Source organism: Bufo gargarizans, chromosome 4 (assembly GCF_014858855.1).
Source record: "Bufo gargarizans isolate SCDJY-AF-19 chromosome 4, ASM1485885v1, whole genome shotgun sequence".
Classification (NCBI taxonomy): domain Eukaryota; kingdom Metazoa; phylum Chordata; class Amphibia; order Anura; family Bufonidae; genus Bufo; species Bufo gargarizans.
In genome coordinates, this window is record NC_058083.1 from 44,079,952 (window position 1) to 44,098,961 (window position 19,010).

Sequence of the window (19,010 nt, forward strand, 5' to 3'; positions counted from 1 at the left end):
CAGTTATACAGCATATACATACATACAACCAGTACACACTGTACACTAAGGGGGGCTACTGAGGGGTATTCTGGAAAAATGTACAAACAGTCTGACCAAAGATCTGCAGATATATGTGTCATTATCCTGTACCCCAAGTGTCAGTGTCATTATCCTGTACCCCGAGTGTCAGTGTCATTATCCTGTACCCCAAGTGTCAGTGTCATTATCCTGTACCCCAAGTGTCAGTTTCATTATCCTGTACCCCAAGTGTCAGTGTCATTATCCTGTACCCCAAGTGTCAGTGTAATTATCCTGTCCCCCAAGTGTCAGTTTCATTATCCTGTACCCCAAGTGTCAGTGTCATTATCCTGTACCCCAAGTGTCAGTGTCATTACCCTGTCCCCCAAGTGTCAGTGTCATTATCCTGTACCCCAAGTGTCAGTGTCATTGTCCTGTCCCCCAAGTGTCAGTGTCATTACCCTGTCCCCCAAGTGTCAGTGTCATTATCCCGTACCCCAAGTGTCAGTGTCATTGTCCTGTCCCCCAAGTGTCAGTGTCATTATCCTGTCCCCCAAGTGTCAGTGTCATTATCCTGTACCCCAAGTGTCAGTGTCATTATCCTGTCCCCCAAGTGTCAGTGTCATTATCCTGTACCCCAAGTGTCAGTGTCATTATCCTGTCCCCCAAGTGTCAGTGTCATTATCCTGTACCCCAAGTGTCAGTGTCATTATCCTGTACCCCAAGTGTCAGTGTCATTATCCTGTACCCCAAGTGTCAGTGACATTATCCTGTACCCCAAGTGTCAGTGTCATTATCCTGTACCCCAAGTGTCAGTGTCATTATCCTGTACCCCAAGTGTCAGTGTCATTATCCTGTCCCCCAAGTGTCAGTGTCATTATCCTGTACCCCAAGTGTCAGTGTCATTATCCTGTACCCCAAGTGTCAGTGTCATTATCCTGTACCCCAAGTGTCAGTATCATTGTCCTGTACCCCAAGTTTCAGTGTCATTGTCCTGTACCCAAAGTGTCAGTGTCATTATCCTGTACCCCAAGTGTCAGTGTCATTACCCTGTACCCCAAGTGTCAGTGTCATTATCCTGTACCCCAAGTGTCAGTGTCTTATCCTGTACCCCAAGTGCCAGTGTCATTATCCTGTACCCCAAGTGTCAGTGTCATTATCCTGTACCCCAAGTGTCAGTGTCATTATCCTGTACCCCAAGTGTCAGTGTCATTATCCTGTACCCCAAGTGTCAGTGTGTCATTATCCTGTACCCCAAGTGTCAGTGTCATTATCCAGTACCTCAAGTGTCAGTGTCATTATCCTGTACCCCAAGTGTCAGTGTCATTATCCTGTACCCCAAGTGTCAGTGTCATTATCCTGTACCCCGAGTGTCAGTGTCATTATCCTGTACCCCAAGTGTCAGTGTCATTACCCTGTACCCCAAGTGTCAGTATCATTGTCCTGTACCCCAAGTGTCAGTGTCATTGTCCTGTACCCAAAGTGTCAGTGTCATTATCCTGTACCCCAAGTGTCAGTGTCATTATCCTGTACCCCAAGTGTCAGTGTCATTACCCTGTACCCCAAGTGTCAGTGTCATTATCCTGTACCCCAAGTGTCAGTGTCATTATCCTGCACCCCAAATGTCAGTGTTCTTATCCTGTACCCCAAGTGTCAGTGTCATTATCCTGTACCCCAAGTGTCAGTGTCATTATCCTGTACCCCAAGTGTCAGTGTCATTACCCTGTACCCCGAGTGCCAGTGTCATTACCCTGTACCCCAAGTGTCAGTGTCATTATCCTGTACCCCAAGTGTCAGCGTGTCATTATCCTGTACCCCAAGTGTCAGTGTCATTATCCTGTACCCCAAGTGTCAGTGTCATTATCCTGTCCCCCAAGTGTCAGTGTCATTATCCTGTCCCCCAAGTGTCAGCGTCATTATCCTGTACCCCAAGTGTCAGCGTCATTATCCTGCACCCCAAGTGTCAGTGTCATTATCCTGCACCCCAAATGTCAGTGTTCTTATCCTGTACCCCAAGTGTCAGTGTCATTATCCTGTACCCCAAGTGTCAGTGTCATTATCCTGTACCCCAAGTGTCAGTGTCATTATCCTGTACCCCAAGTGTCAGTGTCATTATCCTGTACCCCGAGTGCCAGTGTCATTACCCTGTACCCCGAGTGTAAGGCCTCATGCACACGACCGTTGTGTGCATCCGTGGCCGTTGTGCCGTTTTCCGTTTTTTTTCACGGACCCATTGACTTTCAATGGGTCCGTGGAAAAATCGGAAAATGCACCGTTTGGCAGCCGCATCCGTGAGCCGTGTTTCCTGGCCGTGAAAAAAATATGACCTGTCCTATTTTTTTCACGGCCAACGGTTCACGGGCCCATTCAAGTCAATGGGTCCGTGAAAGAACACGGATGCACACAAGATTGGCATCCGTGTCCGTGATCCGTGGCCGTAGGTTTTAGTTTCATACAGACGGATCCGAAGATCCGTCTGCATAAAAGCTTTTTCTGATCTAAGTTTTCACTTCGTGAAAACTCATTTCCGACAGTATATTCTAACACAGAAGCGTTCCCATGGTGATGGGGACGCTTCTAGTTAGAATACACTGCAAACTTTGTACAAGACTGCCCCCTGCTGCCTGGCAGCACCCGATCTCTTACAGGGGGATATGATAGTACAATTAACCCCATCATATCCCCCTGTAAGAGATCAGGGCTGCCAGGCAGCAGGGGGCAGACCCCCCCCCCCCCCTCCCCAGTTTGAATATCATTGTGCGGCCCCCCCCCTCCCCTGTTGTTAACTCGTTGGTGGCCAGTGTGCGCACCCCCCTCCCTCCCTCCCTCTATTGTTTTAATACATTGGGGCCAGTGTGCGCGCCCTCCCCCAACCCCCCCCCTCCCTCCCTCTATTGTTTTAATACATTGGGGCCAGTGTGCGCGCGCCCCCCCAACCCCCCCTCCCTCCCTCTATTGTTTTAATACATTGGGGCCAGTGTGCGCACCCCCCCAACCCCCCCCCCCCCCTCCCTCCCTCTATTGTAATCATCATCGGTGGCAGCGGAGTAGAAGATTTTCATACTTACCTGCTTCTTGCTGCTGCGATGTCTGCGTCCGGCCGGGAGCTCCTCCTACTGGTAAGTGACAGGTCTGTGCGGCGCATTGCTGTCACTTACCAGTAGGAGGAGCTCCCGGCCGGACGCAGACATCGCAGCAGCAAGAAGCAGGTAAGTATGAAAATCTTCTACTCCGCTGCCACCGATGATGATTACAATAGAGGGAGGGAGGGAGGGGGGGGGGGGGTTGGGGGGGTGCGCACACTGGCCCCAATGTATTAAAACAATAGAGGGAGGGGGGGGGGGGGTTGGGGGGGCGCGCGCACACTGGCCCCAATGTATTAAAATAATAGAGGGGGGGTTGGGGGGCGCGCGCACACTGGCCCCAATGTATTAAAACAATAGAGGGAGGGAGGGGGGTGCGCACACTGGCCACCAACGAGTTAACAACAGGGGAGGGGGGGCCCACTGGCCACCAATGAGTTAAAAACAGGGGGGGGGGGTCTGCCCCCTGCTGCCTGGCAGCACCTGCCAGGCAGCAGGGGGCAGTCATGTACACAGTTTTTTTGTATATTCTAACCTGAAGCGTCTCCATCACCATGGGAACGCCTCTGTTTTAGAATATACTGTCGGAAATGAGTTTCACGATGTAGCTCATATCCGACAGTATATTCTAACATAGAGGCGTTCCCATGGTGATGGGGACGCTACAAGTTAAAATATACCATCGGATTGGAGAAAACTCCAATCCGATGGTATAACAGAACTCCAGACTTTACATTGAAAGTCAATGGGGACGGATCCGTTTGAAATGGCACCATATTGTGTCAACATCAAACGGATCCGTCCCCATTGACTTGCATTGTAATTCAGGACGGATCCGTTTGGCTCCGCACGGCCAGGCGGACACCAAAATGACTTTTTTTTCATGTCCGTGGATCCTCCAAAAATCAAGGAAGACCCACGGACGGAAAAACGGTCACGGATCACGGACCAACGGAACCCCGTTTTGCGGGCCGTGAAAAAAAACTGTCGTGTGCATGAGGCCTCAGTGTGATTATCCTGTACCCCAAGTGTCAGCGTCATTATCCTGTACCCCAAGTGTCAGTGTTATTATCCTGTACCCCAAGTGTCAGTGTCATTATCCTGTCCCCCAAGTGTCAGTGTCATTATCCTGTACCCCAAGTGTCAGTGTCATTATCCTGTACCCCAAGTGTCAGTGTTATTATCCTGTACCCCAAGTGTCAGTGTCATTATCCTGTACCCCAAGTGTCAGTGTCATTATCCTGTACCCCAAGTGTCAGTGTCATTATCCTGTACCCCAAGTGTCAGTGTCATTATCCTGTACCCCAAGTGTCAGTGTCATTATCCTGCACCCCAAGTGTCATTGTCCTGTACCCCAAGTGTCAGTGTCATTATCCTGTACCCCAAGTGTCAGTGTCATTATCCTGTACCCCAAGTGTCAGTGTCATTATCCTGCACCCCAAGTGTCATTGCCCTGTACCCCAAGTGTCAGTGTCATTGTCCTGTACCCCAAGTGTCAGTGTGTCATTGTCTTTTGTATATTAGTTTCACGTAGACCAAGGAATACAGACTACGACTCTCATCATCCTCATAGAGAAGATATGTTCTGTTTAGTAGTCTCAGGAACAAAACTGCCAGAAAGAAGCTGCAGGAGCGATCCTAACGTGACACCACAAATGTTAGATATATTATTTCCTGTGATCAGTGCCAGGTGCTATACGTGGAAAGTACTGGGCGATCGATTAGAAAACGGATAGGAGAACATTCATTTGATATAAATAATGCAGGTGCTGCAAAACATTTCGGATATGAACATAATGGCTTATTTGTCACTTTATATAGAGAAAGTGTTGAAGCCCCCATGTGGGAGAGACTGGAAGAAGAAACTACAACTCCCAGAGGCTTTTTAGATATTGGTACTGGATATTAGATACCCAAGGGATCTACATTACAAAAATTCTTAATTATCTATCGTATATTAATTTCATTTATTATATCCTAGCAGAAGGACCCGCCTTAGCTCGGGTATATTTCATCTATTTCATTTAATGTTTGTGTGTGTCATTAAAAGATATTGCCAGTATCCACTATAACAGTGACATCTACAGCACCCCGCCCCTTTAACAGTGACCTGCACAGCAGCCTACCCCCTTAACAGTAACATCCACAGCGCCCTCCCCTTTAACAGTGACCTCCACAGCAGTCTACCCCCTTAACAGTAACATCCACAGCGCCCTCCCCTTTAACAGTGACCTCCACAGTACCCGGTCTCGTTAACAGGGATTTCCACAATAATCCGCCACCTTAACAGTGACCTCTACAGAGCTCTGTTCTCTTGAAATGTGACCTTCACAACACCCCGCCCCCTTAAAAGTGACCTCTACAGCACCCCGCCCCTTAACACTGACCTCCATAGCGGACCGTCCCCTTAACTGTGACCTCTACAGTTCCCTGTCCCCTTAACAGAGACCTCCACAGTGCCCACCCCTTTAATAGTGACCTCCACAGCATCCAGCCCCCTTATCAGTGACCTCCACAGCAGCCTTCCCCTTTAACAGTGACCTCGACAGCATCCCGCCCCCTTAACAGTGACCTCCACAGAAGCCTGTCCCTTTAACAGTGACCTCCACAGTGCCTGCCCCTTCATTAGTGATCTCCACAGTACCCCATCTCCTTAACAGTGATTTCCACAACACCTATCCCCTTAACAGTGGCCTCTACAGCAATATGCCCCTAGGGTGGCCAGAGGTCCGGTTTTAGGCTGGACAGTCCGGCTTTCAGACTCCCTGTCCTCCGTCTGGCACAGGGCCTGGACGGACACAGGGGTGTTCTTTTGGACAGCTCACTCTCAGGCAGCAGCACTGTACTGTCTGAGTGTGAGCTGCAGGGAGAAAGTCATCCTCCCTCCCACCCCTGCAGCTGACAGAAGTTGATTTTTACCTTCATTCTTTCAATCCCCGTCGGCTGCGGAGTGGGAGTGACCTGCAGCAGCAAGAAAAATGGCTGGGTTGTTATGGAAACCTGGTGTAAAACTGTGTGTATGTGGAGACTAAGGGCCTGCGAGCTTCTATTGGCTGATAAGGGATATGTGACCGTGTGTATGGCAGTTGGGATATGAAGAGAAAGACCTGCAGGCTTCTATTGGCTAATGCAGGTCATGTGATGTGCCATATTTGCATTTTTTGGGAATATCTCAGGAGCGATACGTCCTAGAGAGCTCAGACCCCCACAAGATTTCTTTACAGGTAGCAAGGGATGTGTATACCAAGTTTAGTTGAAATCGATGGTTGTGTTTTTGAGTGATCCCGACACATACATACACACACACAGATACATATATACGTCCTTCTATTTATATATATATATATACAGTACAGACCAAAAGTTTGGACACACCTTCTCATTCAAAGAGTTTTCTTTATTTTCATGACTATGAAGGCATCAAAACTATGAATTAACACATGTGGAATTATATACATAACAAACAAGTGTGAAACAACTGAAAATATGTCATATTCTAGGTTCTTCAAAGTAGCCACCTTTTGCTTTGATTACTGCTTTGCACACTCTTGGCATTCTCTTGATGAGCTTCAAGAGGTAGTCACCTGAAATGGTCTTCCAACAGTCTTGAAGGAGTTCCCAGAGATGCTTAGCACTTGTTGGCCTGTTTGCCTTCACTCTGCGGTCCAGCTCACCCCAAACCATCTCGATTGGGTTCAGGTCCGGTGACTGTGGAGGCCAGGTCATCTGGCGCAGCACCCCATCACTCTCCTTCATGGTCAAATAGCCCTTACTTTCAAAGTTTTCCCAATTTTTCGGACTGACTGACCTTCATTTCTTAAAGTAATGATGGCCACTCGTTTTTCTTTACTTAGCTGCTTTTTTCTTGCCATAATACAAAGTCTAACAGTCTATTCAGTAGGACTATCAGCTGTGTATCCACCTGACTTCTCCACTAACGCAACTGATGGTCCCAACCCCATTTATAAGGCAAGAGATCCCACTTATTAAACCTGACAGGGCACACCTGTGAAGTGAAAACCATTTCAGGTGACTACCTCTTGAAGCTCATCAAGAGAATGCCAAGAGTGTGCAAAGCAGTAATCAAAGCAAAAGGTGGCTACTTTGAAGAACCTAGAATATGACATATTTTCGGTTGTTTCACACTTTTTTGTTATGTATATAATTCCACATGTGTTAATTCATAGTTTTGATGCCTTCAGTGTGAATCTACAATTTTCATAGTCATGAAAATAAAGAAAACTCTTTGAATGAGAAGGTGTGTCCAAACTTTTGGTCTGTACTGTATATAGATCTAATAGTGTTCCATGAAATTAAGGGTTAACTTGGTTCTTTCCCGCCTTTTGCGCCGGTGCACTGCGTTAATGGTCTATATCTATGGTGTCCATTTGCCTGGCACGATGCTATGATTAAGAACCAGTGCTACTAGGTCCGAAACAGGTCAGCTCAGATGACCAGGGATGTGAGTCATGTAATATTTTAATGAAGGTTTCTAATAAAAAGTGATTTTATTTTTTTACTGTTCCCCGGAGTGCTTTCTAATTGAACTTTTTGCACCTGTTACCAAAACAGCGGTTCCTGGAACCAAGTGGGATACTTATAGAGATACGCTACCATACAAGAGCACGGTAAGTGGAAAAAGGCAATCCAGCCCCAAATGTCCTGTGGGCAGAGAGATGTATCAGCCGATGGTGACGAGCTGTACATGCTGTGAATAAGGGCTCATGGAAACGAACGTATTTTATTTCCATGCCTGTTCCGTTTTTTTGGTGGATCATATGCAGAACCATTCATTTCAATGGATCCGCAAAAAAACTGAAGTTAGTCTGTGTGCATTCCATTTCCGTATGTCCGTATTTCCGTTCCTAGAACGTATCCTATTATTGTCCGCATTACAGACAAGGATAGGACTGTTCTATTAGGGGCCGGCTGTTCCGTTCCGCAAAATATGGAATCCACACGGTCTCTAAGGGCTCATTTACACGGCCGTTCCGTGCAGCGGGGGCCTCAATTTGCGGTCCCCAATACACAGGCATCATCCATGCGGCTGTCGTGACGGATTCAGACCCATTCAACTTCAATGGGTCCGTGATCCGTCTGCACCAGAAAAAAATATAGAACATGTTCTATTCTTTGCGGTGCGGAGGCATGGAGAGAAACCCCGTGGAAGCACTGCCATAGGCCACGGGCCACTGAAGCCTGAGGCCTATGAGGCAGCATAGGTGGTCACAAAGCAATGACATCATCGCGACCACCTGAGACCTGGTAATGACATCATTGTGTCAGGATGCAGACGGTACAATGATTTCATAGTGACTGCCTGAACCGGGACATAAGAGGCCTGTCACCTGCTTCGCAGACTCAAGCATGGAGCAGGACTCAGGTGAGTATTTTTAGTTTTTTCTGTCACTTTTTGGAGCAATACAGAAGAGCAGTATAACAACTAGGGGGCAAAAGTGCTGGGGCAATTCAGGGGGCATTATAACTAATTGGGCCATTACATTGGGATATAACTACTGTTGGCACTATAGAAAGCATTATAACTACTGGGGACATTATAGAGGGGCCTTAGTACTACTGGGGGCACAACAGGAGGACGTTATAAGTACTTGGGCAATACAAGAGGGCATTATAACTACTAAGACCACTACAGGGGGCATTATAACTACTGGGGGCACTATAGAGTGGCCTTATTACTATTGGGGGCTCTATAGGGAGCTATATTGAGGGGCCTTATCACTACTAGGAGAATTTTAGGTGTCCTTATTACTACTGAGGGCACTTTAGGGGTCTTATTATTGCTGGGGCACTTTAGGTGGTCGTATTCCTACTGGGGGCACTTTAGGGGTCTTATTATTGCTGGGGCACTTTAGGTGGTCTTCTTCCTACTGGGGGCACTTTAGGGGTCTTATTATTGCTGGGGGCACTTTAGGTGGTCTTCTTCCTACTGGGGGCACTTTAGGGGTCTTATTATTGCTGGGGGCACTTTAGGTGGTCTTATTCCTACTGGGGGCACTTTAGGGGTCTTATTATTGCTGGGGGCACTTTAGGTGGTCTTCTTCCTACTAAGGGCACTTTAGGGGTCTTATTATTGCTGGGGGCACTTTAGGTGGTCTTCTTCCTACTAGGGGCACTTTAGGGGTCTTATTATTGCTGGGGGCACTTTAGGTGGTCTTCTTCCTACTAAGGGCACTTTAGGGGTCTTATTATTGCTGGGGGCACTTTAGGTGGTCTTCTTCCTACTAGGGGCACTTTAGGGGTCTTATTATTGCTGGGGGCACTTTAGGTGGTCTTCTTCCTACTAGGGGCACTTTAGGGGTCTTATTATTGCTGGGGGCACTTTAGGTGGTCTTCTTCCTACTAGGGGCACTTTAGGGGTCTTATTATTGCTGGGGGCACTTTAGGTGGTCTTCTTCCTACTAAGGGCACTTTAGGGGTCTTATTATTGCTGGGGGCACTTTAGGTGGTCTTCTTCCTACTAGGGCGCCTTTAGGGGTCTTATTATTGCTGGGGGCACTTTAGGTGGTCTTCTTCCTACTAAGGGCACTTTAGGGGTCTTATTATTGCTGGGGGCACTTTAGGTGGTCTTCTTCCTACTAGGGGCACTTTAGGGGTCTTATTATTGCTGGGGGCACTTTAGGTGGTCTTCTTCCTACTAGGGGCACTTTAGGGGTCTTATTATTGCTGGGGGCACTTTAGGTGGTCTTCTTCCTACTAGGGGCACTTTAGGGGTCTTATTATTACCGGGGCACTTTAGGCGGCCTTATTGCTACTGGGGGCACTATTACTGCTAGGGACATTTTAATACTATTAGGGGTACTGTAGGGAGATTTATCACTACGGAGGGCACCAGGGGTGTAGCTAAAGGATTATGAGCCCATTCAGCTTGGGCCCCTCTTCCCTCAGTGCTCTGTGGCCAGGGGCCGGCAAGCTCATAGCTTTTGTGCTGCCTGAGGCAAAAAATGAAACGGCACCCCCACCGCCCCCCATGCCAAATTCTTGACCTAACCCCTTCCCTTCAGCCAGAGGTATAACTTGACCAGCATGCACTTTCTGTATTACCAGTGTCTTCTTATGCAGCCCAAGGGTCTTTGGGCCCCTCAGCCTCCTGGGCCCGGTAGCGACTGTTACCTCTGCATCCCCTTTAACTACGCCCCTGGAGGGCACTATGGGCCATTATTGCCACTGGCACTGTGGGGGCATCATTATTATTGGGCACATTATGGAGGGCACTACTAATGGGGCCACTCTCAGGGAGTGTAGGGGGCACTATAAGTTATGAGGGCACTCTGGGAGATAATTGGTGGGACTTTAGGGAGCACTATTAGTATGTGGGGACTATCTGTATGGTACTGTTACATCTTCAGTATATAATTAGGGGGCATTGAGGAGCACTGCAGGCGCAGTATTGGGGGTAGCAGCAGGATAGCACTGTTCAGGCAGCAGGAGGGGGTGGGGTGATGGAAAATTGAGGATCTAAGATGTCTGTGTGACAAAATCTGCGGAGACAAGACGTGGCTGAAAGATGTTGTCATGGCGGTCTGCTTACAAAGGAGAAGATGAGAGAAGATAACATCTACATTAGAGGAGACATCGCTGGATATAATAGGTATGTAGAGCTGTATACTGCTAGATGTTTGTTAGTGCCAAATGAAATGTCCGGATATGCCATTAGTACTGGTGGGAGGTGGGGTGCAAAAGATATTTCACATTCAACACACAGCAAGTGGGCCTGTCCGTTTTAAGATATCAGGACTGAATTTCAGTCCCAGTCCGGCCCTGTGTTCCAGTCCATGCAATTTGCTCCATTTTTACTGGAGCAGAAGGAGCATTATAGAACAACATCAATAAATCTTGCCTATGTGTCCCCAATATAACAGGGTGATGCACTATAATCCCATCCCCCCCCCCCATTTACTGAATATCCACCGTCCATAATTATACATTCTCAGCCTGTCAATATAATGTATAATCCCCCAATACAATGCATTACTCCTCTTAATATAATATGTATTGCCCAATACAATGTATAATCCCCCAATATAACGTATAATCCCCTAATATAATGTATAATCCTCCAATATAATGTATAACCCCCCCCAATATAATGTATAATCCTCCAATATAACGTATAATCCCCTAATATAATGTATAATCCTCCAATATAATGTATAACCCCCCCAATATAATGTATAATCCTCCAATATAATGTATAATCCCCAATATAATGTATATCCCCCTCAATACAATGCATTATCTCCCTCAATATAATGTGTAATGCCCCCAATACAACGTATAATTCCTCAATATAATTTATAACCCCCCAATATAATGTATAATCCCATAGTATAATGTATAACCCCCCAATATAATGTATAATCCCCTAATATAATGTATAACCCCCCAATATAATGTATAATCCCCCAATACAATGTGCAATGCCCCCAATACAATGTATTATTCCCTCTAATACAATGTATAACCTCCAGTACAACATAAAATCCCCTCCCAATATAATATATAATAATCTCCTCCCAATACTATGTATAATCCCTCTCCCAATACTATGTATAATCCCCCTCCCAATACTATGTATAATCCCCCTCCCAATACTATGTACCGTATAATCCCCCTCCCAATACTATGTATAATCCCCCTCCCAATACTATTTACTGTATAATCCCGCTCCCAGAAATTGTATAATCTCTCTCCCAATACAATGTATTTCTAATCTGCCTAATACGATGTATCTGTCCCTCTCCACTACAATGTATCCTTCCAACACAGTGTGTTCCCAACCCCCACCCTACGACACATTCCCAACAAACCTAATTTATACTACGCTGTCAATAAAAAGTAATCCCAACAATTCAATAGAACATATTCCTGCTGGTGCAATAAATCTCCAGCCTGTCAATGATGTATTCCCAGTGTGTCCGCCCAGTGTGCTCCCAGCCCCAATATTGACAACCAGTGTTGTGATGCATCGCTGTATGGATGGCACAAGAGTAATGGAAACATAAATATATTCATCTATTGAGATCTGCAAAAGTAAAAACTCTTTTCAAGGACCAGGATAAGGATTTACTGCACCGTCAGTTTGGGTTGTTCTAATTACATTTCAATGGAAGGCGCCATATGTCTGGGGCAGTAGGACGTAGAGCGTCCAAGTATTCAGGATGAATAGAGAATCCAGGACCTGTCCATAGGATTTACAGCAGATGACCGTTCAGTGTAGAGTCCAGCAACTTACCTCCAGCACTCATAGACTAAGGCCCCATGCACACGGCCGTTTTTCACAGCCGTGTGCGGGCCGTGGAACCGCGGCCTGGATCCCTCCTGAGAGCAGGAGCGCACGACGTCACTGGTTGCTATGACGCCGTGCGCTCCCTGCTGCCACTGCAATACAGTAACACACTGGTATGATCTATACCAGTGTATTACTGTACTGTGCCGGCAGCAGGGAGCGCACGGCGTCATAGCAACCAGTGACGTCGTGCGCTCCTGCTCTCAGGAGGGATCCAGGCCGCGGTTCCACGGCCCGCACACGGCTGTGAAACACGGCCGTGTGCATGGGGCCTTATCCTAATCAGGTACTTCACTGTCCTCTGTGCGAGACACTGGGGAAGAATATTAGTCACAGGCTGAGTTCTTCAAGGGATTAGTGACTCAACCAGCAGAATAGTGAGTGCAGCTCTGGAGTATAATACAGGATGTAACTCAGAATCAGTACAGGATAAGTAATGTAATGTATGTACACAGTGACTCCACCAGCAGAATAGTGAGTGCAGCTCTGGAGTATAATGCAGGATGTAACTCAGGATCAGTACAGGATAAGTAATGTAATGTATGTACACAGTGACTACACCAGCAGAATAGTGAGTGCAGCTCTGGAGTATAATACAGGATGTAACTCAGAATCAGTACAGGATAAGTAATGTAATGTATATACACAGTGACTCCACCAGCAGAATAGTGAGTGCAGCTCTGCAGTATAGTACAGGATGTAACTCAGGATCAGTACAGGATAAGTAATGTATGTACACAGTGACTACACCAGCAGAATAGTGAGTGCAGCTCTGGAGTATAATACAGGATGTAACTCAGGATCAGTACAGGATAAGTAATGTAATGTATGTACACAGTGACTGCACCAGCAGAATAGTGAGTGCAGCTCTGGAGTATAATACAGGATGTAACTCAGGATCAGTACAGGATAAGTAATGTAATGTATGTACACAGTGACTGCACCAGCAGAATAGTGAGTGCAGCTCTGGAGTATAATACAGGATGTAACTCAGGATCAGTACAGGATAAGTAATGTAATGTATGTACACAGTGACTGCACCAGCAGAATAGTGAGTGCTGCTCTGGAGTATAATACAGGATGTAACTCAGGATCAGTACAGGATAAGTAACGTATTGAATGTACACAGTGACTGCACCAGCAGAATAGTGAGTACAGCTCTGGAGTATAATACAGGATGTAACTCAGGATCAGTACAGGATAAGTAATGTAATGTATGTACACAGTGACTGCACCAGCAGAATAGTGAGTACAGCTCTGGAGTATAATACAGGATGTAACTCAGGATCAGTACAGGATAAGTAATGTATGTACACAGTGACTGCACCAGCAGAATAGTGAGTGCAGCTCTGCAGTATAATACAGGATGTAGCTCAGAATCAGTACAGGATAAGTAATGTTATGTATGTACACAGTGACTCCACCAGCAGAATAGTGAGTGCAGCTCTGGAGTATAATACAGGATGTAACTCAGGATCAGTACAGGATAAGTAATGTATGTACACAGTTATTGCACCAGCAGAATAGTGAGTGCAGCTCTGGAGTATAATACAGGATGTAACTAAATGATTTTCCTATTTCATGACGTAAAGTCATAGTTTTATTAAAGACACGGAGGCGAGTATTGCTTTCTCCTTCTTTACTGAACCACCAATAGCAGCAAAGAGAAAAAATTTACATACAAGGAACCATAGCAACCAAGGTCCCTCCCCACTGGCCCCTATAATAGGCCGCTCTTCCTCTGTAACTTCCTCTTTCTTTGAAACTCTGGTGCCGACATCCCGAACATCCCAACGATAACTCCGAACTTTAACTGGAACGGAAAGTCCAACGCCCATGAAGCGCAATCAACTAGCCAACCTGGCTAAACTGTAGAACACATCCACCGGTAATACGGCATCTTGTCACGTAACGACTTCATCCTGGAAAATAAAACAGACCATAGGCCCAGGTGAAACAAACATATCAGGACAGAACGTCCGGACACCATTTACGCCACTGACTCAACAGGCGACAAGGGACAGAAAACAATAAGAATTGTAATAAATAGCATGCAATACAATGGCAATGAAAGAAACATTAGGACAATAAAACCTAAATACAACAACGTAAAAGGTCAATAATACCTAGAGGCAATGATACATGACCCCTGTAATAAAACCCCAAGGGAGGGAATAGGGTGGGCAATACTCGCCTCCGTGTCTTTAATAAAACTATGACTTTACGTCATGAAATAGGAAAATCATTTAGTTTTACAGCAAGACACGGAGGCTCGTATTGCAAGTTCAAAGCCCGTCTATGATTGAAGAAAACAAATTAGGTGGAGGACGGAAATAGAACTCCCTGAACGTGGTAACATTGGACCAATCAGCCAGACGCATAACATCCTCCAATCTGGCCCCCGAAACCGCCAAGGCGGTGGCAGAGGCCCCACGCGCAGAATGGGCCGTGAAGACAGAAACGTCAACACCCGCTAACGACATGACCCATTTAAGCCAGCGTGCTAGCGTAGGGCTAGAAACCGGTCCAAAAGGATGACGCATAGAAATGAACAACTGAGAACTGGTTGGGGACCGATGCGCCAGAGTCCTGGACTCGTATTCCCTAAGGCACGCCACGGGACATAAGACCGGAGAGGAAGGAAAACTGGGGTAGGATACGAAACGGATGCTAGTCTTGGTGCGACGCGAGATGTTAAAGGTAACCCCCTCCGGGGTAAAGGAACGGGCATCATGATCAAGCGCCCTCACATCCGAGACCCTCTTGCATGAAATAAGGCAAAATAACGCCAACAATTTCGCTGACAACTGCCTAAGTGTGAGGTCAGAATTCCCGGGCCAAGAGGCCAAGAAGGTAAGGACCAGGGAAACGTCCCATGTAGTAGAAAAACGAGGCCGCGGGGGACGAGACAAACGAGACCCCCTTAAGAGGCGGGACACCGAAGGATGTTGGCCAGCCGCGACGCCCTCGAAGCCCGCGTGGGTAGAAGAAATAGCGGACCTGAAGAGGTTAATGGTCCGATATGCCTTCCCCGCCTCAAAGAGAGAGGTGAGAAATTCTAGCAAGTGGCCTACAGGAGCCGAAACGGGATCCAAGTCCCGTTCCACGCACCAGTTAGCCCAAGTTCTCCAGGCTGCCCGGTACGACTTCCTGGTGCCGGGAGCCCATGCACTGTCCAATAGCTGTCGAGTTGCTGCCGAAACTCCCTCGAACGATCCAGGTGTCCGGAGATCCGGCATGCCAGCAGCCGCAGGGATCCGTCCAGTAGAAGGGGGTGTTGTAGACCCAGAGGGTTGCGGAGGAGATCCGACCGGGTCGGGAGAAGAACAGGAATCTCCACTAGAATCCTCAGCAACGAGGGGAACCAGACCTGAGACCCCCAGAATGGGACCACCAGAACCAGGTCCGCCCGATGACGAATCACCTGCAAGAGTGTCCTCAGAATCATCGAGAAAGGAGGAAACGCGTACAGGCGGGATACCGACCAATCTTGAAGAAACGCATCCACTGCTAATGCCTCCAGATCCGGACGCCAGCTGAAAAACCGGGTGAGCTGTCTGTTCAGACGTGATGCGAACAGATCGATACACATCGGACCCCACAATTCCGAAATTGCTGAGAAGACCCGAGGATCCAACTGCCAATCGCTGGCATCCGATAGGTAGCGCGAATTCCAATCCGCCTGAACGTTGATCAGCCCCGGCAAGTACTCCGCCTGCACCATGATGTCCCTGGACAGGCAAAAGGACCAAAAGTCCTTGGCCAAGCGAGCTAAAGTTGCCGAGCGGGTACCCCCCAACCGGTTGACATACTGGACTGCCGATATATTGTCCATCCGTAGCTTGATGCACGCGTTGGCGATCCCGTTGGAGAAACTCCTCACCGCAAAAGATCCCGCAAGGAGCTCCAACGCATTGATGTGCAGGAGGGACTCCTCCGCTGACCAGGGGCCCCCCGTGGAAACACCATTGCAATGAGCACCCCAACCCTGGAGGCTCGCATCTGATTCTATTGTCAATTCTGGCATGAACCCAAAGATCGCTCTGCCGTTCCACGCCTCCAGATTGGCAATCCACCAACTCAACTCCTCTCTGGCCTCCGCGTCCAGAACCACCGCATCCGCAAAGGAAGCACCGGTCCGAAGATGGGCGATCTTCAGTCGTTGGAGCGCCCGGTAATGTAACGGGGCTGGAAACACCGCCTGAATGGACGAGGCCAAAAGCCCGATGATGCGGGCCAGGTGGCGCAATGAGAGATGGGGTATGAGGAGCGCATGTCTCAATTCTTTGCGGATCGCCCGCAACTTTGCCGTCGGCAGACTGAGGGACTCCGAGAGAGAGTCCACCGTGAATCTTAAGAACTCCATCCTCTGAGCCGGGATGAGGCAGGACTTCTCTATGTTGAGGAGGAATCCGAGATCCGAAAGCAAATCCGATGTCCACTGGAGATGTTCCAGTAATCCCACCCTGGACTCGTGCATCAGAAGGATGTCGTCCAGGTAAATGATGAGGCGGACGCCCCGAGTCCTCAACCATGACACGACTGGACGCAGCAACTTGGTGAAGCACCAAGGAGCTGAAGACAGTCCGAATGGCAGACAGGTGAACCTCCAGACCTCGCCATTCCACCTGAACTGGAGCAAGTCCCTGGAACGAGTGGCCACTGGGACCGTCAGGTAAGCATCCTTCAGATCCAGCTTTACCATCCAGTCCCCAGGAACTAGCAAGTCCCGCAGAAGGTGGATCCCCTCCATTTTGAAATGACGGTAGCGAACTACCGCATTCAGCGCGCGAAGATTGATGACTGGCCTCATCTGCCCGCCCTTCTTCTGAACGAGAAATATATTGCTGATCACAGTCCCCCGCACAGGGGACACTCGTTCTATTGCCCGCTTTTGTCTGAGGGAGCACAGCTCCGCGTCCACCAGAGCACAATCTGGGTGTGACAGGGGGACAGGCGGGGGGGAGGGGATAAGGTAGGGAGACCCCGTGAGCTCTATGTGAAATCCCCTGACCGTGGTCAGCACCCACGGGTCTGAGGTGATAAGACTCCAAGCATGAAAAAAGAGTTGGAGTCTGCCCCCTACACAAGGTACCATAGAATCCCCAATTTGGGGAGGACTTACCCAAGGGTCTGCGATGGTTGGGGTTGCCCCGGAAGGAGCGAGAACGCCACTGATTTCCTCTGGAGGCGAAGAAGGGAGACGGATTACGTTGGTCCTGGAAAGATGGACGTTGTCCACCGGCACCTCTATTCGCTCCGCAGGCCTGGAAACTAGCACGGCCGGACAGGCGGCCCCTACCACTGCCGGCCCGATGAGAGACCTGTCCCTGAAATACTCTGCGCATCGAACTTTGGGCCTTGTCAAGCGCAGTAAAGGTGCCCACAAAACGGCTCATGTCCTTAATGAAGGACTCGCCGAAAAGGAGGCCCTGGGCTTCCTTTCCCGCTTCAGTGAGCGCCAAATTAGCTAGCTTAGGGTCTATCTTAAATAAGATAGACTTGCGCCTCTCAATCGCCACTGCTGTATTAGCGTTACCGGTAAGGCAGATGGCCCTCTGGGTCCAGCCCCGTAATTCCTCGTGGTCTATTGGGGATCCCTCATTCCTAGCTGACTCGGCCATCTCCAAGATCTTGGTCAGTGGACCAAGGACATCTAAAATCTTGTCCTGGCAGCTGCGGAGCGCTGAATCCAGTCCCTTTTTAGAGTTCCAGACAGTTTTGGCCAGAAATTGAGCCATTTTGGGATCCACTATTGGGGTCTCGCACACCTTATTGGGAACCAATGGCCTGGGACACTCAGCTCTGAGTTTGTTGCGTGACTCGCGGGAAAGCGAGTGACGCACCCAGTGTTCCAAATAAGCCCCCACATGAGGGGAGGGGAGCCATTCCGCCGAACGCGGGTGATGCCAAGATTCAGGGTCGAACATAGGTTCTCCTGAGTCATCTAGCACCGCCACAGAGTGGGTAGCGTTAAAAGGGGACACCACATCCTTGGCAGAGGAGGTCGCCGCAGCGGCAGCCGAGGGGCCCTGAAATGGGGGGGTGACCTCCTCCTCTGCCTCATAATCCATGTCCGCAAATGCCTCCTCGTCTGAAGCTCTGTCAGAGTCAGACAATTCCGGAGATTGCGCTCTAGCGCATTTCCATGTCCGCGCCCGTTCTGCCTGGCGGGAAGAGGCCCTTTTCCGTGATCTAAGCACGGTCTCTGGGGTGGCAAGATGCGCACCAGTCAAAACCTCCTCTGTAATAGGAGAGTCATTGGAGGTAGGCTGCGGTGTGGCAATGGGGTCCTGCAAAGGTACATTGGAAGGTGGGAGGGACAGGGCCTGGGTAATGGTCTGTGAAAGTATGGATGACATGGAGCCCATGGCTGCCATGATCGCATCCGATACCGAGCGTTGCAGGGCCAGCGCCTGTGCATCCACATGAGTGGAGTTGGATCCCTCAGGGGGGGAGGGGGGCCTACTGGCAGTATGAGGGGAAGTAGGTACAGACATTCCTGTAATCTGGCCTGGCTAAAGCGCAAACCGGACAGATATGCAACTCACTGGCTAAAGCAGAGACGCCTGGGAGAAGCGCTGGACGCTAGCTGGCAGAGGGAGCAGGAGCCGCCGACC